Below are 21385 nucleotides of genomic sequence, written 5' to 3'. Positions count from 1 at the left end.
AGTTTGTTTCTACTGCAGTTCGACTCCTTTGGTTGTCTCTGAACTTTATTTCTTTCCTCGAGCCGATTTTGATTAGCTCGTATGTATTATTCTGCTAAAAAAAAAAAAACTTGTGAGCGGGATACGGCCGAAAGGCCCTTGGCTCAACCCCTGCCGTCTGCGGCCTTCACTCTTCGCATTTGGAAAGCCATTGAGTGGACCGTGCTTACCAAGTCTCTGTGAGCGAGATGAGAGATAGGCCCGCGTATGGCCTCCTGCACGTTTTTTCATTTAGACTAGTGATCGTCCCGCCGAAGCGAGACAGTAGAAAAATCGTCTATATACTCATCGTTTTGGCCTTCTCCACGGAAATCTTTAGTAAAAGGCGAAAGATTTGTGCGTGAACTGAAGAAAGCCCAGAGTTGTCGTAAGTCGGCGCGACCTGTTGTGCCTTCGAGCCGACTTAACCTTTGCTTGTGGTGTGCCGCTTGCCAGTGTGTCCGTTCGTAGAGGACGCTTAAAAGGTGCTGCATCGTGAGGTGTAGACTTGACACAAGGACTTTCACCTTTCTGATCTACATCACCTAGTTGAGTGCGTTCGCGTGAATCACTAGGAAGTTGCGTTCGCTGTCTCGGAGAGTGTGGTCCCTGTAGGCAATACGTCGTACTAGTGGCTTGCGTTACATCTAGTTTGTTTCTACTGCAGTTCGACTCTTTTGGTTGTCTCTGAACTTTATTTCTTTCCTCGAGCCGATTTTGATTAGCTCGTATGTATTATTCTGCTAAAAAAAAAAAAAACTTGTGAGCGGGATACGGCCGAAAGGCCCTTGGCTCAACCCCTGCCGTCTGCGGCCTTCACTCTTCGCATTTGGAAAGCCATTGAGTGGACCGTACTTACCAAGTCTCTGTGAGCGAGATGAGAGATAGGGCGGCGTATGGCCTCCTGCACGTTTTTTCATTTAGACTAGTGATCGTCCCGCCGAAGCGAGACAGTAGAAAAATCGTCTATATACTCATCGTTTTGGCCTTCTCCACGGAAATCTTTAGTAAAAGGCGAAAGATTTGTGCGTGAACTGAAGAAAGCCCAGAGTTGTCGTAAGTCGGCGCGACCTGTTGTGCCTTCGAGCCGACTTAACCTTTGCTTGTGGTGTGCCGCTTGCCAGTGTGTCCGTTCGTAGAGGACGCTTAAAAGGTGCTGCATCGTGAGGTGTAGACTTGACACAAGGACTTTCACCTTTCTGATCTACATCACCTAGTTGAGTGCGTTCGCGTGAATCACTAGGAAGTTGCGTTCGCTGTCTCGGAGAGTGTGGTCCCTGTAGGCAATACGTCGTACTAGTGGCTTGCGTTACATCTAGTTTGTTTCTACTGCAGTTCGACTCCTTTGGTTGTCTCTGAACTTTATTTCTTTTCTCGAGCCGATTTTGATTAGCTCGTATGTATTATTCTGCTAAAAAAAAAAAAAACTTGTGAGCGGGATACGGCCGAAAGGCCCTTGGCTTAACCCCTGCCGTCTGCGGCCTTCACTCTTCGCATTTGGAAAGCCATTGAGTGGACCGTGCTTACCAAGTCTCTGTGAGCGAGATGAGAGATAGGCCCGCGTATGGCCTCCTGCACGTTTTTTCATTTAGACTAGTGATCGTCCCGCCGAAGCGAGACAGTAGAAAAATCGTCTATATACTCATCGTTTTGGCCTTCTCCACGGAAATCTTTAGTAAAAGGCGAAAGATTTGTGCGTGAACTGAAGAAAGCCCAGAGTTGTCGTAAGTCGGCGCGACCTGTTGTGCCTTCGAGCCGACTTAACCTTTGCTTGTGGTGTGCCGCTTGCCAGTGTGTCCGTTCGTAGAGGACGCTTAAAAGGTGCTGCATCGTGAGGTGTAGACTTGACACAAGGACTTTCACCTTTCTGATCTACATCACCTAGTTGAGTGCGTTCGCGTGAATCACTAGGAAGTCGCGTTCGCTGTCTTGGAGAGTGTGGTCCCTGTAGGCAATACGTCGTACTAGTGGCTTGCGTTACATCTAGTTTGTTTCTACTGCAGTTCGACTCCTTTGGTTGTCTCTGAACTTTATTTCTTTCCTCGAGCCGATTTTGATTAGCTCGTATGTATTATTCTGCTAAAAAAAAAAAAACTTGTGAGCGGGATACGGCCGAAAGGCCCTTGGCTCAACCCCTGCCGTCTGCGGCCTTCACTCTTCGCATTTGGAAAGCCATTGAGTGGACCGTACTTACCAAGTCTCTGTGAGCGAGATGAGAGATAGGGCGGCGTATGGCCTCCTGCACGTTTTTTCATTTAGACTAGTGATCGTCCCGCCGAAGCGAGACAGTAGAAAAATCGTCTATATACTCATCGTTTTGGCCTTCTCCACGGAAATCTTTAGTAAAAGGCGAAAGATTTGTGCGTGAACTGAAGAAAGCCCAGAGTTGTCGTAAGTCGGCGCGACCTGTTGTGCCTTCGAGCCGACTTAACCTTTGCTTGTGGTGTGCCGCTTGCCAGTGTGTCCGTTCGTAGAGGACGCTTAAAAGGTGCTGCATCGTGAGGTGTAGACTTGACACAAGGACTTTCACCTTTCTGATCTACATCACCTAGTTGAGTGCGTTCGCGTGAATCACTAGGAAGTTGCGTTCGCTGTCTCGGAGAGTGTGGTCCCTGTAGGCAATACGTCGTACTAGTGGCTTGCGTTACATCTAGTTTGTTTCTAATGCAGTTCGACTCCTTTGGTTGTCTCTGAACTTTATTTCTTTCCTCGAGCCGATTTTGATTAGCTCGTATGTATTATTCTGCTAAAAGAAAAAAAAAACTTGTGAGCGGGATACGGCCGAAAGGCCCTTGGCTCAACCCCTGCCGTCTGCGGCCTTCACTCTTCGCATTTGGAAAGCCATTGAGTGGACCGTGCTTACCAAGTCTCTGTGAGCGAGATGAGAGATAGGCCCGCGTATGGCCTCCTGCACGTTTTTTCATTTAGACTAGTGATCGTCCCGCCGAAGCGAGACAGTAGAAAAATCGTCTATATACTCATCGTTTTGGCCTTCTCCACGGGAATCTTTAGTAAAAGGCGAAAGATTTGTGCGTGAACTGAAGAAAGCCCAGAGTTGTCGTAAGTCGGCGCGACCTGTTGTGCCTTCGAGCCGACTTAACCTTTGCTTGTGGTGTGCCGCTTGCCAGTGTGTCCGTTCGTAGAGGACGCTTAAAAGGTGCTGCATCGTGAGGTGTAGACTTGACACAAGGACTTTCACCTTTCTGATCTACATCACCTAGTTCAGTGCGTTCGCGTGAATCACTAGGAAGTTGCGTTCGCTGTCTCGGAGAGTGTGGTCCCTGTAAGCAATACGTCGTACTAGTGGCTTGCGTTACATCTAGTTTGTTTCTACTGCAGTTCGACTCCTTTGGTTGTCTCTGAACTTTATTTTTTCCTCGAGCCGATTTTGATTAGCTCGTATGTATTATTCTGCTAAAAAAAAAAAAAACCTTGTGAGCGGGATACGTCCGAAAGGCCCTTGGCTCAACCCCTGCCGTCTGCGGCCTTCACTCTTCGCATTTGGAAAGCCATTGAGTGGACCGTGCTTACCAAGTCTCTGTGAGCGAGATGAGAGATAGGCCGGCGTATGGCCTCCTGCACGTTTTTTCATTTAGACTAGTGATCGTCCCGCCGAAGCGAGACAGTAGAAAAATCGTCTATATACTCATCGTTTTGGCCTTCTCCACGGAAATCTTTAGTAAAAGGCGAAAGATTTGTGCGTGAACTGAAGAAAGCCCAGAGTTGTCGTAAGTCGGCGCGACCTGTTGTGCCTTCGAGCCGACTTAACCTTTGCTTGTGGTGTGCCGCTTGCCAGTGTGTCCGTTCGTAGAGGACGCTTAAAAGGTGCTGCATCGTGAGGTGTAGACTTGACACAAGGACTTTCACCTTTCTGATCTACATCACCTAGTTGAGTGCGTTCGCGTGAATCACTAGGAAGTTGCGTTCGCTGTCTCGGAGAGTGTGGTCCCTGTAGGCAATACGTCGTACTAGTGGCTTGCGTTACATCTAGTTTGTTTCTACTGCAGTTCGACTCCTTTGGTTGTCTCTGAACTTTATTTCTTTCCTCGAGCCGATTTTGATTAGCTCGTATGTATTATTCTGCTAAAAGAAAAAAAAAACTTGTGAGCGGGATACGGCCGAAAGGCCCTTGGCTCAACCCCTGCCGTCTGCGGCCTTCACTCTTCGCATTTGGAAAGCCATTGAGTGGACCGTGCTTACCAAGTCTCTGTGAGCGAGATGAGAGATAGGCCCGCGTATGGCCTCCTGCACGTTTTTTCATTTAGACTAGTGATCGTCCCGCCGAAGCGAGACAGTAGAAAAATCGTCTATATACTCATCGTTTTGGCCTTCTCCACGGAAATCTTTAGTAAAAGGCGAAAGATTAGTGCGTGAACTGAAGAAAGCCCAGAGTTGTCGTAAGTCGGCGCGACCTGTTGTGCCTTCGAGCCGACTTAACCTTTGCTTGTGGTGTGCCGCTTGCCAGTGTGTCCGTTCGTAGAGGACGCTTAAAAGGTGCTGCATCGTGAGGTGTAGACTTGACACAAGGACTTTCACCTTTCTGATCTACATCACCTAGTTGAGTGCGTTCGCGTGAATCACTAGGAAGTTGCGTTCGCTGTCTCGGAGAGTGTGGTCCCTGTAGGCAATACGTCGTACTAGTGGCTTGCGTTACATCTAGTTTGTTTCTACTGCAGTTCGACTCCTTTGGTTGTCTCTGAACTTTATTTCTTTCCTCGAGCCGATTTTGATTAGCTCGTATGTATTATTCTGCTAAAAAAAAAAAAAAACTTGTGAGCGGGATACGGCCGAAAGGCCCTTGGCTCAACCCCTGCCGTCTGCGGCCTTCACTCTTCGCATTTGGAAAGCCATTGAGTGGACCGTGCTTACCAAGTCTCTGTGAGCGAGATGAGAGATAGGCCCGCGTATGGCCTCCTGCACGTTTTTTCATTTAGACTAGTGATCGTCCCGCCGAAGCGAGACAGTAGAAAAATCGTCTATATACTCATCGTTTTGGCCTTCTCCACGGAAATCTTTAGTAAAAGGCGAAAGATTTGTGCGTGAACTGAAGAAAGCCCAGAGTTGTCGTAAGTCGGCGCGACCTGTTGTGCCTTCGAGCCGACTTAACCTTTGCTTGTGGTGTGCCGCTTGCCAGTGTGTCCGTTCGTAGAGGACGCTTAAAAGGTGCTGCATCGTGAGGTGTAGACTTGACACAAGGACTTTCACCTTTCTGATCTACATCACCTAGTTGAGTGCGTTCGCGTGAATCACTAGGAAGTTGCGTTCGCTGTCTCGGAGAGTGTGGTCCCTGTAGGCAATACGTCGTACTAGTGGCTTGCGTTTCATTTAGTTTGTTTCTACTGCAGTTCGATTCCTTTGGTTGTCTCTAAACTTTATTTCTTTCCTCGAGCCGATTTTGATTAGCTCGTATGTATTATTCTGCTAAAAAAAAAAAAAAACTTGTGAGCGGGATACGGCCGAAAGGCCCTTGGCTCAACCCCTGCCGTCTGCGGCCTTCACTCTTCGCATTTGGAAAGCCATTGAGTGGACCGTGCTTACCAAGTCTCTGTGAGCGAGATGAGAGATAGGCCCGCGTATGGCCTCCTGCACGTTTTTTCATTTAGACTAGTGATCGTCCCGCCGAAGCGAGACAGTAGAAAAATCGTCTATATACTCATCGTTTTGGCCTTCTCCACGGAAATCTTTAGTAAAAGGCGAAAGATTTGTGCGTGAACTGAAGAAAGCCCAGAGTTGTCGTAAGTCGGCGCGACCTGTTGTGCCTTCGAGCCGACTTAACCTTTGCTTGTGGTGTGCCGCTTGCCAGTGTGTCCGTTCGTAGAGGACGCTTAAAAGGTGCTGCATCGTGAGGTGTAGACTTGACACAAGGACTTTCACCTTTCTGATCTACATCACCTAGTTGAGTGCGTTCGCGTGAATCACTAGGAAGTTGCGTTCGCTGTCTCGGAGAGTGTGGTCCCTGTAGGCAATACGTCGTACTAGTGGCTTGCGTTACATCTAGTTTGTTTCTACTGCAGTTCGACTCCTTTGGTTGTCTCTGAACTTTATTTCTTTCCTCGAGCCGATTTTGATTAGCTCGTATGTATTATTCTGCTAAAAAAAAAAAAAAACTTGTGAGCGGGATACGGCCGAAAGGCCCTTGGCTCAACCCCTGCCGTCTGCGGCCTTCACTCTTCGCATTTGGAAAGCCATTGAGTGGACCGTGCTTACCAAGTCTCTGTGAGCGAGATGAGAGATAGGGCGGCGTATGGCCTCCTGCACGTTTTTTCATTTAGACTAGTGATCGTCCCGCCGAAGCGAGACAGTAGAAAAATCGTCTATATACTCATCGTTTTGGCCTTCTCCACGGAAATCTTTAGTAAAAGGCGAAAGATTTGTGCGTGAACTGAAGAAAGCCCAGAGTTGTCTTAAGTCGGCGCGACCTGTTGTGCCTTCGAGCCGACTTAACCTTTGCTTGTGGTGTGCCGCTTGCCAGTGTGTCCGTTCGTAGAGGACGCTTAAAAGGTGCTGCATCGTGAGGTGTAGACTTGACACAAGGACTTTCACCTTTCTGATCTACATCACCTAGTTGAGTGCGTTCGCGTGAATCACTAGGAAGTTGCGTTCGCTGTCTCGGAGAGTGTGGTCCCTGTAGGCAATACGTCGTACTAGTGGCTTGCGTTACATCTAGTTTGTTTCTACTGCAGTTCGACTCCTTTGGTTGTCTCTGAACTTTATTTCTTTCCTCGAGCCGATTTTGATTAGCTCGTATGTATTATTCTGCTAAAAAAAAAAAAAACTTGTGAGCGGGATACGGCCGAAAGGCCCTTGGCTCAACCCCTGCCGTCTGCGGCCTTCACTCTTCGCATTTGGAAAGCCATTGAGTGGACCGTGCTTACCAAGTCTCTGTGAGCGAGATGAGAGATAAGCCCGCGTATGGCCTCCTGCACGTTTTTTCATTTAGACTAGTGATCGTCCCGCCGAAGTGAGACAGTAGAAAAATCGTCTATATACTCATCGTTTTGGCCTTCTCCACGGAAATCTTTAGTAAAAGGCGAAAGATTTGTGCGTGAACTGAAGAAAGCCCAGAGTTGTCGTAAGTCGGCGCGACCTGTTGTGCCTTCGAGCCGACTTAACCTTTGCTTGTGGTGTGCCGCTTGCCAGTGTGTCCGTTCGTAGAGGACGCTTAAAAGGTGCTGCATCGTGAGGTGTAGACTTGACACAAGGACTTTCACCTTTCTGATCTACATCACCTAGTTGAGTGCGTTCGCGTGAATCACTAGGAAGTTGCGTTCGCTGTCTCGGAGAGTGTGGTCCCTGTAGGCAATACGTCGTACTAGTGGCTTGCGTTACATCTAGTTTGTTTCTACTGCAGTTCGACTCCTTTGGTTGTCTCTGAACTTTATTTCTTTCCTCGAGCCGATTTTGATTAGCTCGTATGTATTATTCTGCTAAAAAAAAAAAAAACCTTGTGAGCGGGATACGTCCGAAAGGCCCTTGGCTCAACCCCTGCCGTCTGCGGCCTTCACTCTTCGCATTTGGAAAGCCATTGAGTGGACCGTGCTTACCAAGTCTCTGTGAGCGAGATGAGAGATAGGCCGGCGTATGGCCTCCCCAACGTTTTTTCATTTAGACTAGTGATCGTCCCGCCGAAGCGAGACAGTAGAAAAATCGTCTATATACTCATCGTTTTGGCCTTCTCCACGGAAATCTTTAGTAAAAGGCGAAAGATTTGTGCGTGAACTGAAGAAAGCCCAGAGTTGTCGTAAGTCGGCGCGACCTGTTGTGCCTTCGAGCCGACTTAACCTTTGCTTGTGGTGTGCCGCTTGCCAGTGTGTCCGTTCGTAGAGGACGCTTAAAAGGTGCTGCATCGTGAGGTGTAGACTTGACACAAGGACTTTCACCTTTCTGATCTACATCACCTAGTTGAGTGCGTTCGCGTGAATCACTAGGAAGTTGCGTTCGCTGTCTCGGAGAGTGTGGTCCCTGTAGGCAATACGTCGTACTAGTGGCTTGCGTTACATCTAGTTTGTTTCTACTGCAGTTCGACTCCTTTGGTTGTCTCTGAACTTTATTTCTTTCCTCGAGCCGATTTTGATTAGCTCGTATGTATTATTCTGCTAAAAGAAAAAAAAAACTTGTGAGCGGGATACGGCCGAAAGGCCCTTGGCTCAACCCCTGCCGTCTGCGGCCTTCACTCTTCGCATTTGGAAAGTCATTGAGTGGACCGTGCTTACCAAGTCTCTGTGAGCGAGATGAGAGATAGGCCCGCGTATGGCCTCCTGCACGTTTTTTCATTTAGACTAGTGATCGTCCCGCCGAAGCGAGACAGTAGAAAAATCGTCTATATACTCATCGTTTTGGCCTTCTCCACGGAAATCTTTAGTAAAAGGCGAAAGATTAGTGCGTGAACTGAAGAAAGCCCAGAGTTGTCGTAAGTCGGCGCGACCTGTTGTGCCTTCGAGCCGACTTAACCTTTGCTTGTGGTGTGCCGCTTGCCAGTGTGTCCGTTCGTAGAGGACGCTTAAAAGGTGCTGCATCGTGAGGTGTAGACTTGACACAAGGACTTTCACCTTTCTGATCTACATCACCTAGTTGAGTGCGTTCGCGTGAATCACTAGGAAGTTGCGTTCGCTGTCTCGGAGAGTGTGGTCCCTGTAGGCAATACGTCGTACTAGTGGCTTGCGTTACATCTAGTTTGTTTCTACTGCAGTTCGACTCCTTTGGTTGTCTCTGAACTTTATTTCTTTCCTCGAGCCGATTTTGATTAGCTCGTATGTATTATTCTGCTAAAAAAAAAAAAAACTTGTGAGCGGGATACGGCCGAAAGGCCCTTGGCTCAACCCCTGCCGTCTGCGGCCTTCACTCTTCGCATTTGGAAAGCCATTGAGTGGACCGTGCTTACCAAGTCTCTGTGAGCGAGATGAGAGATAGGCCCGCGTATGGCCTCCTGCACGTTTTTTCATTTAGACTGGTGATCGTCCCGCCGAAGCGAGACAGTAGAAAAATCGTCTATATACTCATCGTTTTGGCCTTCTCCACGGAAATCTTTAGTAAAAGGCGAAAGATTTGTGCGTGAACTGAAGAAAGCCCAGAGTTGTCGTAAGTCGGCGCGACCTGTTGTGCCTTCGAGCCGACTTAACCTTTGCTTGTGGTGTGCCGCTTGCCAGTGTGTCCGTTCGTAGAGGACGCTTAAAAGGTGCTGCATCGTGAGGTGTAGACTTGACACAAGGACTTTCACCTTTCTGATCTACATCACCTAGTTGAGTGCGTTCGCGTGAATCACTAGGAAGTTGCGTTCGCTGTCTCGGAGAGTGTGGTCCCTGTAGGCAATACGTCGTACTAGTGGCTTGCGTTTCATTTAGTTTGTTTCTACTGCAGTTCGATTCCTTTGGTTGTCTCTAAACTTTATTTCTTTCCTCGAGCCGATTTTGATTAGCTCGTATGTATTATTCTGCTAAAAAAAAAAAAAAACTTGTGAGCGGGATACGGCCGAAAGGCCCTTGGCTCAACCCCTGCCGTCTGCGGCCTTCACTCTTCGCATTTGGAAAGCCATTGAGTGGACCGTGCTTACCAAGTCTCTGTGAGCGAGATGAGAGATAGGCCCGCGTATGGCCTCCTGCACGTTTTTTCATTTAGACTAGTGATCGTCCCGCCGAAGCGAGACAGTAGAAAAATCGTCTATATACTCATCGTTTTGGCCTTCTCCACGGAAATCTTTAGTAAAAGGCGAAAGATTTGTGCGTGAACTGAAGAAAGCCCAGAGTTGTCGTAAGTCGGCGCGACCTGTTGTGCCTTCGAGCCGACTTAACCTTTGCTTGTGGTGTGCCGCTTGCCAGTGTGTCCGTTCGTAGAGGACGCTTAAAAGGTGCTGCATCGTGAGGTGTAGACTTGACACAAGGACTTTCACCTTTCTGATCTACATCACCTAGTTGAGTGCGTTCGCGTGAATCACTAGGAAGTTGCGTTCGCTGTCTCGGAGAGTGTGGTCCCTGTAGGCAATACGTCGTACTAGTGGCTTGCGTTACATCTAGTTTGTTTCTACTGCAGTTCGACTCCTTTGGTTGTCTCTGAACTTTATTTCTTTCCTCGAGCCGATTTTGATTAGCTCGTATGTATTATTCTGCTAAAAAAAAAAAAAAACTTGTGAGCGGGATACGGCCGAAAGGCCCTTGGCTCAACCCCTGCCGTCTGCGGCCTTCACTCTTCGCATTTGGAAAGCCATTGAGTGGACCGTGCTTACCAAGTCTCTGTGAGCGAGATGAGAGATAGGGCGGCGTATGGCCTCCTGCACGTTTTTTCATTTAGACTAGTGATCGTCCCGCCGAAGCGAGACAGTAGAAAAATCGTCTATATACTCATCGTTTTGGCCTTCTCCACGGAAATCTTTAGTAAAAGGCGAAAGATTTGTGCGTGAACTGAAGAAAGCCCAGAGTTGTCGTAAGTCGGCGCGACCTGTTGTGCCTTCGAGCCGACTTAACCTTTGCTTGTGGTGTGCCGCTTGCCAGTGTGTCCGTTCGTAGAGGACGCTTAAAAGGTGCTGCATCGTGAGGTGTAGACTTGACACAAGGACTTTCACCTTTCTGATCTACATCACCTAGTTGAGTGCGTTCGCGTGAATCACTAGGAAGTTGCGTTCGCTGTCTCGGAGAGTGTGGTCCCTGTAGGCAATACGTCGTACTAGTGGCTTGCGTTACATCTAGTTTGTTTCTACTGCAGTTCGACTCCTTTGGTTGTCTCTGAACTTTATTTCTTTCCTCGAGCCGATTTTGATTAGCTCGTATGTATTATTCTGCTAAAAAAAAAAAAAACTTGTGAGCGGGATACGGCCGAAAGGCCCTTGGCTCAACCCCTGCCGTCTGCGGCCTTCACTCTTCGCATTTGGAAAGCCATTGAGTGGACCGTGCTTACCAAGTCTCTGTGAGCGAAATGAGAGATAGGGCGGCGTATGGCCTCCAGCACGTTTTTTCATTTAGACTAGTGATCGTCCCGCCGAAGCGAGACAGTAGAAAAATCGTCTATATACTCATCGTTTTGGCCTTCTCCACGGAAATCTTTAGTAAAAGGCGAAAGATTTGTGCGTGAACTGAAGAAAGCCCAGAGTTGTCGTAAGTCGGCGCGACCTGTTGTGCCTTCGAGCCGACTTAACCTTTGCTTGTGGTGTGCCGCTTGCCAGTGTGTCCGTTCGTAGAGGACGCTTAAAAGGTGCTGCATCGTGAGGTGTAGACTTGACACAAGGACTTTCACCTTTCTGATCTACATCACCTAGTTGAGTGCGTTCGCGTGAATCACTAGGAAGTTGCGTTCGCTGTCTCGGAGAGTGTGGTCCCTGTAGGCAATACGTCGTACTAGTGGCTTGCGTTACATCTAGTTTGTTTCTACTGCAGTTCGACTCCTTTGGTTGTCTCTGAACTTTATTTCTTTCCTCGAGCCGATTTTGATTAGCTCGTATGTATTATTCTGCTAAAAAAAAAAAAAAACTTGTGAGCGGGATACGGCCGAAAGGCCCTTGGCTCAACCCCTGCCGTCTGCGGCCTTCACTCTTCGCATTTGGAAAGCCATTGAGTGGACCGTGCTTACCAAGTCTCTGTGAGCGAGATGAGAGATAGGCCCGCGTATGGCCTCTTGCACGCTTTTTCATTTAGACTAGTGATCGTCCCGCCGAAGCGAGACAGTAGAAAAATCGTCTATATACTCATCGTTTTGGCCTTCTCCACGGAAATCTTTAGTAAAAGGCGAAAGATTTGTGCGTGAACTGAAGAAAGCAAAGAGTTGTCGTAAGTCGGCGCGACCTGTTGTGCCTTCGAGCCGACTTAACCTTTGCTTGTGGTTTGCCGCTTGCCAGTGTGTCCGTTCGTAGAGGACGCTTAAAAGGTGCTGCATCGTGAGGTGTAGACTTGACACAAGGACTTTCACCTTTCTGATCTACATCACCTAGTTGAGTGCGTTCGCGTGAATCACTAGGAAGTTGCGTTCGCTGTCTCGGAGAGTGTGGTCCCTGTAGGCAATACGTCGTACTAGTGGCTTGCGTTACATCTAGTTTGTTTCTACTGCAGTTCGACTCCTTTGGTTGTCTCTGAACTTTATTTCTTTCCTCGAGCCGATTTTGATTAGCTCGTATGTATTATTCTGCTAAAAAAAAAAAAACTTGTGAGCGGGATACGGCCGAAAGGCCCTTGGCTCAACCCCTGCCGTCTGCGGCCTTCACTCTTCGCATTTGGAAAGCCATTGAGTGGACCGTGCTTACCAAGTCTCTGTGAGCGAGATGAGAGATAGGCCCGCATATGGCCTCCTGCACGTTTTTTCATTTAGACTAGTGATCGTCCCGCCGAAGCGAGACAGTAGAAAAATCGTCTATATACTCATCGTTTTGGCCTTCTCCACGGAAATCTTTAGTAAAAGGCGAAAGATTTGTGCGTGAACTGAAGAAAGCCCAGAGTTGTCGTAAGTCGGCGCGACCTGTTGTGCCTTCGAGCCGACTTAACCTTTGCTTGTGGTGTGCCGCTTGCCAGTGTGTCCGTTCGTAGAGGACGCTTAAAAGGTGCTGCATCGTGAGGTGTAGACTTGACACAAGGACTTTCACCTTTCTGATCTACATCACCTAGTTGAGTGCGTTCGCGTGAATCACTAGGAAGTTGCGTTCGCTGTCTCGGAGAGTGTGGTCCCTGTAGGCAATACGTCGTACTAGTGGCTTGCGTTACATCTAGTTTGTTTCTACTGCAGTTCGACTCCTTTGGTTGTCTCTGAACTTTATTTCTTTCCTCGAGCCGATTTTGATTAGCTCGTATGTATTATTCTGCTAAAAAAAAAAAAAAACTTGTGAGCGGGATACGGCCGAAAGGCCCTTGGCTCAACCCCTGCCGTCTGCGGCCTTCACTCTTCGCATTTGGAAAGCCATTGAGTGGACCGTGCTTACCAAGTCTCTGTGAGCGAGATGAGAGATAGGCCCGCGTATGGCCTCCTGCACGTTTTTTCATTTAGACTAGTGATCGTCCCGCCGAAGCAAGACAGTAGAAAAATCGTCTATATACTCATCGTTTTGGCCTTCTCCACAGAAATCTTTAGTAAAAGGCGAAAGATTTGTGCGTGAACTGAAGAAAGCAAAGAGTTGTCGTAAGTCGGCGCGACCTGTTGTGCCTTCGAGCCGACTTAACCTTTGCTTGTGGTGTGCCGCTTGCCAGTGTGTCCGTTCGTAGAGGACGCTTAAAAGGTGCTGCATCGTGAGGTGTAGACTTGACACAAGGACTTTCACCTCTCTGATCTACATCACCTAGTTGAGTGCGTTCGCGTGAATCACTAGGAAGTTGCGTTCGCTGTCTCGGAGAGTGTGGTCCCTGTAGGCAATACGTCGTACTAGTGGCTTGCGTTACATCTAGTTTGTTTCTACTGCAGTTCGACTCCTTTGGTTGTCTCTGAACTTTATTTCTTTCCTCGAGCCGATTTTGATTAGCTCGTATGTATTATTCTGCTAAAAAAAAAAAAAACTTGTGAGCGGGATACGGCCGAAAGGCCCTTGGCTCAACCCCTGCCGTCTGCGGCCTTCACTCTTCGCATTTGGAAAGCCATTGAGTGGACCGTGCTTACCAAGTCTCTGTGAGCGAGATGAGAGATAGGCCCGCGTAAGGCCTCCTGCACGTTTTTTCATTTAGACTAGTGATCGTCCCGCCGAAGCGAGACAGTAGAAAAATCGTCTATATACTCATCGTTTTGGCCTTCTCCACGGAAATCTTTTGTAAAAGGCGAAAGATTTGTGCGTGAACTGAAGAAAGCCCAGAGTTGTCGTAAGTCGGCGCGACCTGTTGTGCCTTCGAGCCGACTTAACCTTTGCTTGTGGTGTGCCGCTTGCCAGTGTGTCCGTTCGTAGAAGACGCTTAAAAGGTGCTGCATCGTGAGGTGTAGACTTGACACAAGGACTTTCACCTTTCTGATCTACATCACCTAGTTGAGTGCGTTCGCGTGAATCACTAGGAAGTTGCGTTCGCTGTCTCGGAGAGTGTGGTCCCTGTAGGCAATACGTCGTACTAGTGGCTTGCGTTACATCTAGTTTGTTTCTACTGCAGTTCGACTCCTTTGGTTGTCTCTGAACTTTATTTCTTTCCTCGAGCCGATTTTGATTAGCTCGTATGTATTATTCTGCTAAAAAAAAAAAAAAACTTGTGAGCGGGATACGGCCGAAAGGCCCTTGGCTCAACCCCTGCCGTCTGCGGCCTTCACTCTTCGCATTTGGAAAGCCATTGAGTGGACCGTGCTTACCAAGTCTCTGTGAGCGAGATGAGAGATAGGCCCGCGTATGGCCTCTTGCACGTTTTTTCATTTAGACTAGTGATCGTCCCGCCGAAGCGAGACAGTAGAAAAATCGTCTATATACTCATCGTTTTGGCCTTCTCCACGGAAATCTTTATTAAAAGGCGAAAGATTTGTGCGTGAACTGAAGAAAGCAAAGAGTTGTCGTAAGTCGGCGCGACCTGTTGTGCCTTCGAGCCGACTTAACCTTTGCTTGTGGTGTGCCGCTTGCCAGTGTGTCCGTTCGTAGAGGACGCTTAAAAGGTGCTGCATCGTGAGGTGTAGACTTGACACAAGGACTTTCACCTTTCTGATCTACATCACCTAGTTGAGTGCGTTCGCGTGAATCACTAGGAAGTTGCGTTCGCTGTCTCGGAGAGTGTGGTCCCTGTAGGCAATACGTCGTACTAGTGGCTTGCGTTACATCTAGTTTGTTTCTACTGCAGTTCGACTCCTTTGGTTGTCTCTGAACTTTATTTCTTTCCTCGAGCCGATTTTGATTAGCTCGTATGTATTATTCTGCTAAAAAAAAAAAAAAACTTGTGAGCGGGATACGGCCGAAAGGCCCTTGGCTCAACCCCTGCCGTCTGCGGCCTTCACTCTTCGCATTTGGAAAGCCATTGAGTGGACCGTGCTTACCAAGTCTCTGTGAGCGAGATGAGAGATAGGCCCGCGTATGGCCTCCTGCACGTTTTTTCATTTAGACTAGTGATCGTCCCGCCGAAGCGAGACAGTAGAAAAATCGTCTATATACTCATCGTTTTGGCCTTCTCCACGGAAATCTTTAGTAAAAGGCGAAAGATTTGTGCGTGAACTGAAGAAAGCCCAGAGTTGTCGTAAGTCGGCGCGACCTGTTGTGCCTTCGAGCCGACTTAACCTTTGCTTGTGGTGTGCCGCTTGCCAGTGTGTCCGTTCGTAGAGGACGCTTAAAAGGTGCTGCATCGTGAGGTGTAGACTTGACACAAGGACTTTCACCTTTCTGATCTACATCACCTAGTTGAGTGCGTTCGCGTGAATCACTAGGAAGTTGCGTTCGCTGTCTCGGAGAGTGTGGTCCCTGTAGGCAATACGTCGTACTAGTGGCTTGCGTTACATCTAGTTTGTTTCTACTGCAGTTCGACTCCTTTGGTTGTCTCTGAACTTTATTTCTTTCCTCGAGCCGATTTTGATTAGCTCGTATGTATTGAAGATATTATTTCGGTTTGTCTGTTCAGTATTCATATTACTGTGGAAAGTTTATCATTTCTTGAACATGATAGTTTAGTAGGCGACGTTTCGGGAGATCCTTCTCCCATCATCGGGCAAAGTAAAATGATGTTGCGCATGTATTTATAAAATTGCAGAGGATCGAAATTCATAAAAATTAACCAATCAGAAACGAGCTGATAATTACAGTTAATTACGGTAATTAACATTTTCGGACCTGGATGTAGGTAACTACTTCTTCTGTAGGGCTGGTAACCAAATCTCAGGAAGTTGATACGAGATGCTGTTTATGTGTTTGTTACGTTCTACACATCGTAAACCAACACACACTGACCAGTACCTTAACTTCGAATCAAACCATCAGAAATCTTGCAAAGAAAGTGTCATATCTTCATTACTGAATCGTGCCAACAGTGTAGTCAGTGACAAACAGGAGAGGAAAATAGAAATTCGACGTGTAAGAAATGCATTAATCACAAATGGATACAGTCATAAAGTCATCACGCAAGTAGAAAATAAAATGAAGAGAAGATGCAACGGAGACAACAAGGAAACATCAGAGGAATTTATCGCATCAGCATTCCTACCCTTCGTACCAGGTACCAGCGAGATCCTTCGTCGAGTTTTAAGGCAACACAAGATCAAATGCATTCTTACCTCTAAAGACACCCTAAGAAGCACTTTGTCTAAACCAAAAGACAAAATAAACCTGGAAGAGCAAAACAATGTTGTTTACGAAATCCCGTGTAAAGATTGTGATGCAGTGTATATATGCGAAACAAAAAGAAAGTTTAAGCAACGAGTACAAGAACATATGCGCGCAGTGAGAAACGGAGATGTGAAGAAAAACGAAATTGCGGACCACAGCTGGAGCAGAAGTCATCAGTTTAATTGGGATGAGAAGAAAATCATTGACAGAGAATCCAGAACAACGGCCAGGAAGATTAAAGAAACCATCAACAGTGTAGAACGTAACAAACACATAAACAGCATCTCGTATCAACTTCCTGAGATTTGGTTACCAGCCCTACAGAAGAAGTAGTTACCTACATCCAGGTCCGAAAATGTTAATTACCGTAATTAACTGTAATTACCAGCTCGTTTCTGATTGGTTAATTTTTATGAATTTCGATCCTCTGCAATTTTATAAATACATGCGCAACATCATTTTACTTTGCCCGATGATGGGAGAAGGATCTCCCGAAACGTCGCCTACTAAACTATCATGTTCAAGAAATGATAAACTTTCCACAGTAACTCGTATGTATTATTCTGCTAAAAAAAAAAAAAAACTTGTGAGCGGGATACGGCCGAAAGGCCCTTGGCTCAACCCCTGCCGTCTGCGGCCTTCACTCTTCGCATTTGGAAAGCCATTGAGTGGACCGTGCTTACCAAGTCTCTGTGAGCGAGATGAGAGATAGGCCCGCGTATGGCCTCCTGCACGTTTTTTCATTTAGACTAGTGATCGTCCCGCCGAAGCGAGACAGTAGAAAAATCGTCTATATACTCATCGTTTTGGCCTTCTCCACGGAAATCTTTAGTAAAAGGCGAAAGATTTGTGCGTGAACTGAAGAAAGCCCAGAGTTGTCGTAAGTCGGCGCGACCTGTTGTGCCTTCGAGCCGACTTAACCTTTGCTTGTGGTGTGCCGCTTGCCAGTGTGTCCGTTCGTAGAGGACGCTTAAAAGGTGCTGCATCGTGAGGTGTAGACTTGACACAAGGACTTTCACCTTTCTGATCTACATCACCTAGTTGAGTGCGTTCGCGTGAATCACTAGGAAGTTGCGTTCGCTGTCTCGGAGAGTGTGGTCCCTGTAGGCATTACGTCGTACTAGTGGCTTGCGTTACATCTAGTTTGTTTCTACTGCAGTTCGACTCCTTTGGTTGTCTCTGAACTTTATTTCTTTCCTCGAGCCGATTTTGATTAGCTCGTATGTATTATTCTGCTAAAAAAAAAAAAAACTTGTGAGCGGGATACGGCCGAAAGGCCCTTGGCTCAACCCCTGCCGTCTGCGGCCTTCACTCTTCGCATTTGGAAAGCCATTGAGTGGACCGTGCTTACCAAGTCTCTGTGAGCGAGATGAGAGATAGGCCCGCGTATGGCCTCCTGCACGTTTTTTCATTTAGACTAGTGATCGTCCCGCCGAAGCGAGACAGTAGAAAAATCGTCTATATACTCATCGTTTTGGCCTTCTCCACGGAAATCTTTAGTAAAAGGCGAAAGATTTGTGCGTGAACTGAAGAAAGCAAAGAGTTGTCGTAAGTCGGCGCGAACTGTTGTGCCTTCGAGCCGACTTAACCTTTGCTTGTGGTGTGCCGCTTGCCAGTGTGTCCGTTCGTAGAGGACGCTTAAAAGGTGCTGCATCGTGAGGTGTAGACTTGACACAAGGACTTTCACCTTTCTGATCTACATCACCTTGTTGAGTGCGTTCGCGTGAATCACTAGGAAGTTGCGTTCGCTGTCTCGGAGAGTGTGGTCCCTGTAGGCAATACGTCGTACTAGTGGCTTGCGTTACATCTAGTTTGTTTCTACTGCAGTTCGACTCCTTTGATTGTCTCTGAACTTTATTTCTTTCCTCGAGCCGATTTTGATTAGCTCGTATGTATTATTCTGCTAAAAAAAAAAAAAAACTTGTGAGCGGGATACGGCCGAAAGGCCCTTGGCTCAACCCCTGCCGTCTGCGGCCTTCACTCTTCGCATTTGGAAAGCCATTGAGTGGACCGTGCTTACCAAGTCTCTGTGAGCGAGATGAGAGATAGGGCGGCGTATGGCCTCTTGCACGTTTTTTCATTTAGACTAGTGATCGTCCCGCCGAAGCGAGACAGTAGAAAAATCGTCTATATACTCATCGTTTTGGCCTTCTCCACGGAAATCTTTTGTAAAAGGCGAAAGATTTGTGCGTGAACTGAAGAAAGCCCAGAGTTGTCGTAAGTCGGCGCGACCTGTTGTGCCTTCGAGCCGACTTAACCTTTGCTTGTGGTGTGCCGCGTGCCAGTGTGTCCGTTCGTAGAGGACGCTTAAAAGGTGCTGCATCGTGAGGTGTAGACTTGACACAAGGACTTTCACCTTTCTGATCTACATCACCTAGTTGAGTGCGTTCGCGTGAATCACTAGGAAGTTGCGTTCGCTGTCTCGGAGAGTGTGGTCCCTGTAGGCAATACGTCGTACTAGTGGCTTGCGTTACATCTAGTTTGTTTCTACTGCAGTTCGACTCCTTTGGTTGTCTCTGAACTTTATTTCTTTCCTCGAGCCGATTTTGATTAGCTCGTATGTATTATTCTGCTAAAAAAAAAAAAAAAACTTGTGAGCGGGATACGGCCGAAAGGCCCTTGGCTCAACCCCTGCCGTCTGCGGCCTTCACTCTTCGCATTTGGAAAGCCATTGAGTGGACCGTGCTTACCAAGTCTCTGTGAGCGAGATGAGAGATAGGCCCGCGTATGGCCTCTTGCACGTTTTTTCATTTAGACTAGTGATCGTCCCGCCGAAGCGAGACAGTAGAAAAATCGTCTATATACTCATCGTTTTGGCCTTCTCCACGGAAATCTTTAGTAAAAGGCGAAAGATTTGTGCGTGAACTGAAGAAAGCAAAGAGTTGTCGTAAGTCGGCGCGACCTGTTGTGCCTTCGAGCCGACTTAACCTTTGCTTGTGGTGTGCCGCTTGCCAGTGTGTCCGTTCGTAGAGGACGCTTAAAAGGTGCTGCATCGTGAGGTGTAGACTTGACACAAGGACTTTCACCTTTCTGATCTACATCACCTAGTTGAGTGCGTTCGCGTGAATCACTAGGAAGTTGCGTTCGCTGTCTCGGAGAGTGTGGTCCCTGTAGGCAATACGTCGTACTAGTGGCTTGCGTTACATCTAGTTTGTTTCTACTGCAGTTCGACTCCTTTGGTTGTCTCTGAACTTTATTTCTTTCCTCGAGCCGATTTTGATTAGCTCTTATGTATTATTCTGCTAAAAAAAAAAAAAAACTTGTGAGCGGGATACGGCCGAAAGGCCCTTGGCTCAACCCCTGCCGTCTGCGGCCTTCACTCTTCGCATTTGGAAAGCCATTGAGTGGACCGTGCTTACCAAGTCTCTGTGAGCGAGATGAGAGATAGGCCCGCGTATGGCCTCCTGCACGTTTTTTCATTTAGACTAGTGATCGTCCCGCCGAAGCGAGACAGTAGAAAAATCGTCTATATACTCATCGTTTTGGCCTTCTCCACGGAAATCTTTAGTAAAAGGCGAAAGATTTGTGCGTGAACTGAAGAAAGCCCAGAGTTGTCGTAAGTCGGCGCGACCTGTTGTGCCTTCGAGCCGACTTAACCTTTGCTTGTGGTGTGCCGCTTGCCAGTGTGTCCGTTCGTAGAGGACGCTTAAAAGGTGCTGCATCGTGAGGTGTAGACTTGACACAAGGACTTTCACCTTTCTGATCTACATCACCTAGTTGAGTGCGTTCGCGTGAATCACTAGGAAGTTGCGTTCGCTGTCTCGGAGAGTGTGGTCCCTGTAGGCATTACGTCGTACTAGTGGCTTGCGTTACATCTAGTTTGTTTCTACTGCAGTTCGACTCCTTTGGTTGTCTCTGAACTTTATTTCTTTCCTCGAGCCGATTTTGATTAGCTCGTATGTATTATTCTGCTAAAAAAAAAAAAACTTGTGAGCGGGATACGGCCGAAAGGCCCTTGGCTCAACCCCTGCCGTCTGCGGCCTTCACTCTTCGCATTTGGAAAGCCATTGAGTGGACCGTGCTTACCAAGTCTCTGTGAGCGAGATGAGAGATAGGCCCGCGTATGGCCTCCTGCACGTTTTTTCATTTAGACTAGTGATCGTCCCGCCGAAGCGAGACAGTAGAAAAATCGTCTATATACTCATCGTTTTGGCCTTCTCCACGGAAATCTTTAGTAAAAGGCGAAAGATTTGTGCGTGAACTGAAGAAAGCAAAGAGTTGTCGCAAGTCGGCGCGAACTGTTGTGCCTTCGAGCCGACTTAACCTTTGCTTGTGGTGTGCCGCTTGCCAGTGTGTCCGTTCGTAGAGGACGCTTAAAAGGTGCTGCATCGTGAGGTGTAGACTTGACACAAGGACTTTCACCTTTCTGATCTACATCACCTTGTTGAGTGCGTTCGCGTGAATCACTAGGAAGTTGCGTTCGCTGTCTCGGAGAGTGTGGTCCCTGTAGGCAATACGTCGTACTAGTGGCTTGCGTTACATCTAGTTTGTTTCTACTGCAGTTCGACTCCTTTGGTTGTCTCTGAACTTTATTTCTTTCCTCGAGCCGATTTTGATTAGCTCGTATGTATTATTCTGCTAAAAAAAAAAAAAAAACTTGTGAGCGGGATACAGCCGAAAGGCCCTTGGCTCAACCCCTGCCGTCTGCGGCCTTCACTCTTCGCATTTGGAAAGCCATTGAGTGGACCGTGCTTACCAAGTCTCTGTGAGCGAGATGAGAGATAGGCCCGCGTATGGCCTCCTGCACGTTTTTTCATTTAGACTAGTGATCGTCCCGCCGAAGCGAGACAGTAGAAAAATCGTCTATATACTCATCGTTTTGGCCTTCTCCACGGAAATCTTTAGTAAAAGGCGAAAGATTTGTGCGTGAACTGAAGAAAGCCCAGAGTTGTCGTAAGTCGGCGCGACCTGTTGTGCCTTCGAGCCGACTTAACCTTTGCTTGTGGTGTGCCGCTTGCCAGTGTGTCCGTTCGTAGAGGACGCTTAAAAGGTGCTGCATCGTGAGGTGTAGACTTGACACAAGGACTTTCACCTTTCTGATCTACATCACCTAGTTGAGTGCGTTCGCGTGAATCACTAGGAAGTTGCGTTCGCTGTCTCGGAGAGTGTGGTCCCTGTAGGCAATACGTCGTACTAGTGGCTTGCGTTACATCTAGTTTGTTTCTACTGCAGTTCGACTCCTTTGGTTGTCTC

At 47.6% G+C, this 21385-nt stretch overlaps 30 non-coding genes across 30 annotated transcripts; all 30 read right to left on the bottom strand.

Annotated features, from left to right (window-relative positions):
• Positions 1-283: 283 nt before the first annotated feature.
• LOC130619366 (U5 spliceosomal RNA) lies at positions 284-404 on the bottom strand. The gene has a single exon (XR_008980106.1). It is a non-coding gene; the product is annotated as a U5 spliceosomal RNA (small nuclear RNA).
• Positions 405-951: 547 nt separating this feature from the next.
• On the bottom strand, positions 952-1072 carry LOC130619364 (U5 spliceosomal RNA). Its single transcript, XR_008980104.1, has one exon. It is a non-coding gene; the product is annotated as a U5 spliceosomal RNA (small nuclear RNA).
• A 547-nt stretch (positions 1073-1619) lies between these two features.
• LOC130619363 (U5 spliceosomal RNA) lies at positions 1620-1740 on the bottom strand. The gene has a single exon (XR_008980103.1). It is a non-coding gene; the product is annotated as a U5 spliceosomal RNA (small nuclear RNA).
• A 546-nt stretch (positions 1741-2286) lies between these two features.
• On the bottom strand, positions 2287-2407 carry LOC130619361 (U5 spliceosomal RNA). Its single transcript, XR_008980102.1, has one exon. It is a non-coding gene; the product is annotated as a U5 spliceosomal RNA (small nuclear RNA).
• A 548-nt stretch (positions 2408-2955) lies between these two features.
• LOC130619884 (U5 spliceosomal RNA) lies at positions 2956-3076 on the bottom strand. The gene has a single exon (XR_008980620.1). It is a non-coding gene; the product is annotated as a U5 spliceosomal RNA (small nuclear RNA).
• A 547-nt stretch (positions 3077-3623) lies between these two features.
• Positions 3624-3744, bottom strand: LOC130619360 (U5 spliceosomal RNA). The gene has a single exon (XR_008980101.1). It is a non-coding gene; the product is annotated as a U5 spliceosomal RNA (small nuclear RNA).
• A 548-nt stretch (positions 3745-4292) lies between these two features.
• Positions 4293-4413, bottom strand: LOC130619858 (U5 spliceosomal RNA). The gene has a single exon (XR_008980596.1). It is a non-coding gene; the product is annotated as a U5 spliceosomal RNA (small nuclear RNA).
• A 548-nt stretch (positions 4414-4961) lies between these two features.
• LOC130619359 (U5 spliceosomal RNA) lies at positions 4962-5082 on the bottom strand. The gene has a single exon (XR_008980100.1). It is a non-coding gene; the product is annotated as a U5 spliceosomal RNA (small nuclear RNA).
• A 548-nt stretch (positions 5083-5630) lies between these two features.
• Positions 5631-5751, bottom strand: LOC130619358 (U5 spliceosomal RNA). Its single transcript, XR_008980099.1, has one exon. It is a non-coding gene; the product is annotated as a U5 spliceosomal RNA (small nuclear RNA).
• A 548-nt stretch (positions 5752-6299) lies between these two features.
• Positions 6300-6420, bottom strand: LOC130619357 (U5 spliceosomal RNA). The gene has a single exon (XR_008980098.1). It is a non-coding gene; the product is annotated as a U5 spliceosomal RNA (small nuclear RNA).
• Positions 6421-6966: 546 nt separating this feature from the next.
• On the bottom strand, positions 6967-7088 carry LOC130619744 (U5 spliceosomal RNA). Its single transcript, XR_008980483.1, has one exon. It is a non-coding gene; the product is annotated as a U5 spliceosomal RNA (small nuclear RNA).
• A 548-nt stretch (positions 7089-7636) lies between these two features.
• On the bottom strand, positions 7637-7757 carry LOC130619356 (U5 spliceosomal RNA). The gene has a single exon (XR_008980097.1). It is a non-coding gene; the product is annotated as a U5 spliceosomal RNA (small nuclear RNA).
• Positions 7758-8305: 548 nt separating this feature from the next.
• LOC130619857 (U5 spliceosomal RNA) lies at positions 8306-8426 on the bottom strand. The gene has a single exon (XR_008980595.1). It is a non-coding gene; the product is annotated as a U5 spliceosomal RNA (small nuclear RNA).
• A 547-nt stretch (positions 8427-8973) lies between these two features.
• On the bottom strand, positions 8974-9094 carry LOC130619355 (U5 spliceosomal RNA). Its single transcript, XR_008980095.1, has one exon. It is a non-coding gene; the product is annotated as a U5 spliceosomal RNA (small nuclear RNA).
• Positions 9095-9642: 548 nt separating this feature from the next.
• LOC130619354 (U5 spliceosomal RNA) lies at positions 9643-9763 on the bottom strand. Its single transcript, XR_008980094.1, has one exon. It is a non-coding gene; the product is annotated as a U5 spliceosomal RNA (small nuclear RNA).
• A 548-nt stretch (positions 9764-10311) lies between these two features.
• On the bottom strand, positions 10312-10432 carry LOC130619352 (U5 spliceosomal RNA). The gene has a single exon (XR_008980092.1). It is a non-coding gene; the product is annotated as a U5 spliceosomal RNA (small nuclear RNA).
• A 547-nt stretch (positions 10433-10979) lies between these two features.
• Positions 10980-11100, bottom strand: LOC130619350 (U5 spliceosomal RNA). Its single transcript, XR_008980091.1, has one exon. It is a non-coding gene; the product is annotated as a U5 spliceosomal RNA (small nuclear RNA).
• A 548-nt stretch (positions 11101-11648) lies between these two features.
• On the bottom strand, positions 11649-11767 carry LOC130619971 (U5 spliceosomal RNA). The gene has a single exon (XR_008980706.1). It is a non-coding gene; the product is annotated as a U5 spliceosomal RNA (small nuclear RNA).
• Positions 11768-12315: 548 nt separating this feature from the next.
• Positions 12316-12436, bottom strand: LOC130619349 (U5 spliceosomal RNA). The gene has a single exon (XR_008980090.1). It is a non-coding gene; the product is annotated as a U5 spliceosomal RNA (small nuclear RNA).
• Positions 12437-12984: 548 nt separating this feature from the next.
• LOC130619979 (U5 spliceosomal RNA) lies at positions 12985-13103 on the bottom strand. Its single transcript, XR_008980714.1, has one exon. It is a non-coding gene; the product is annotated as a U5 spliceosomal RNA (small nuclear RNA).
• A 549-nt stretch (positions 13104-13652) lies between these two features.
• LOC130619756 (U5 spliceosomal RNA) lies at positions 13653-13773 on the bottom strand. The gene has a single exon (XR_008980495.1). It is a non-coding gene; the product is annotated as a U5 spliceosomal RNA (small nuclear RNA).
• A 548-nt stretch (positions 13774-14321) lies between these two features.
• On the bottom strand, positions 14322-14440 carry LOC130619983 (U5 spliceosomal RNA). Its single transcript, XR_008980717.1, has one exon. It is a non-coding gene; the product is annotated as a U5 spliceosomal RNA (small nuclear RNA).
• Positions 14441-14990: 550 nt separating this feature from the next.
• On the bottom strand, positions 14991-15111 carry LOC130619348 (U5 spliceosomal RNA). The gene has a single exon (XR_008980089.1). It is a non-coding gene; the product is annotated as a U5 spliceosomal RNA (small nuclear RNA).
• A 1838-nt stretch (positions 15112-16949) lies between these two features.
• LOC130619347 (U5 spliceosomal RNA) lies at positions 16950-17070 on the bottom strand. Its single transcript, XR_008980088.1, has one exon. It is a non-coding gene; the product is annotated as a U5 spliceosomal RNA (small nuclear RNA).
• Positions 17071-17617: 547 nt separating this feature from the next.
• Positions 17618-17736, bottom strand: LOC130619970 (U5 spliceosomal RNA). The gene has a single exon (XR_008980705.1). It is a non-coding gene; the product is annotated as a U5 spliceosomal RNA (small nuclear RNA).
• Positions 17737-18286: 550 nt separating this feature from the next.
• Positions 18287-18407, bottom strand: LOC130619755 (U5 spliceosomal RNA). Its single transcript, XR_008980494.1, has one exon. It is a non-coding gene; the product is annotated as a U5 spliceosomal RNA (small nuclear RNA).
• A 549-nt stretch (positions 18408-18956) lies between these two features.
• LOC130619968 (U5 spliceosomal RNA) lies at positions 18957-19075 on the bottom strand. Its single transcript, XR_008980704.1, has one exon. It is a non-coding gene; the product is annotated as a U5 spliceosomal RNA (small nuclear RNA).
• A 550-nt stretch (positions 19076-19625) lies between these two features.
• On the bottom strand, positions 19626-19746 carry LOC130619346 (U5 spliceosomal RNA). Its single transcript, XR_008980087.1, has one exon. It is a non-coding gene; the product is annotated as a U5 spliceosomal RNA (small nuclear RNA).
• A 546-nt stretch (positions 19747-20292) lies between these two features.
• Positions 20293-20411, bottom strand: LOC130619967 (U5 spliceosomal RNA). The gene has a single exon (XR_008980703.1). It is a non-coding gene; the product is annotated as a U5 spliceosomal RNA (small nuclear RNA).
• A 551-nt stretch (positions 20412-20962) lies between these two features.
• LOC130619345 (U5 spliceosomal RNA) lies at positions 20963-21083 on the bottom strand. The gene has a single exon (XR_008980086.1). It is a non-coding gene; the product is annotated as a U5 spliceosomal RNA (small nuclear RNA).
• Between the last annotated feature and the right edge of the window lie 302 nt (positions 21084-21385).

The sequence above is a fragment of the Hydractinia symbiolongicarpus genome, chromosome 11, assembly GCF_029227915.1.
Source record: "Hydractinia symbiolongicarpus strain clone_291-10 chromosome 11, HSymV2.1, whole genome shotgun sequence".
Lineage (NCBI taxonomy): Eukaryota > Metazoa > Cnidaria > Hydrozoa > Anthoathecata > Hydractiniidae > Hydractinia > Hydractinia symbiolongicarpus.
This window is presented reverse-complemented; position numbering and strand designations above follow the sequence as displayed.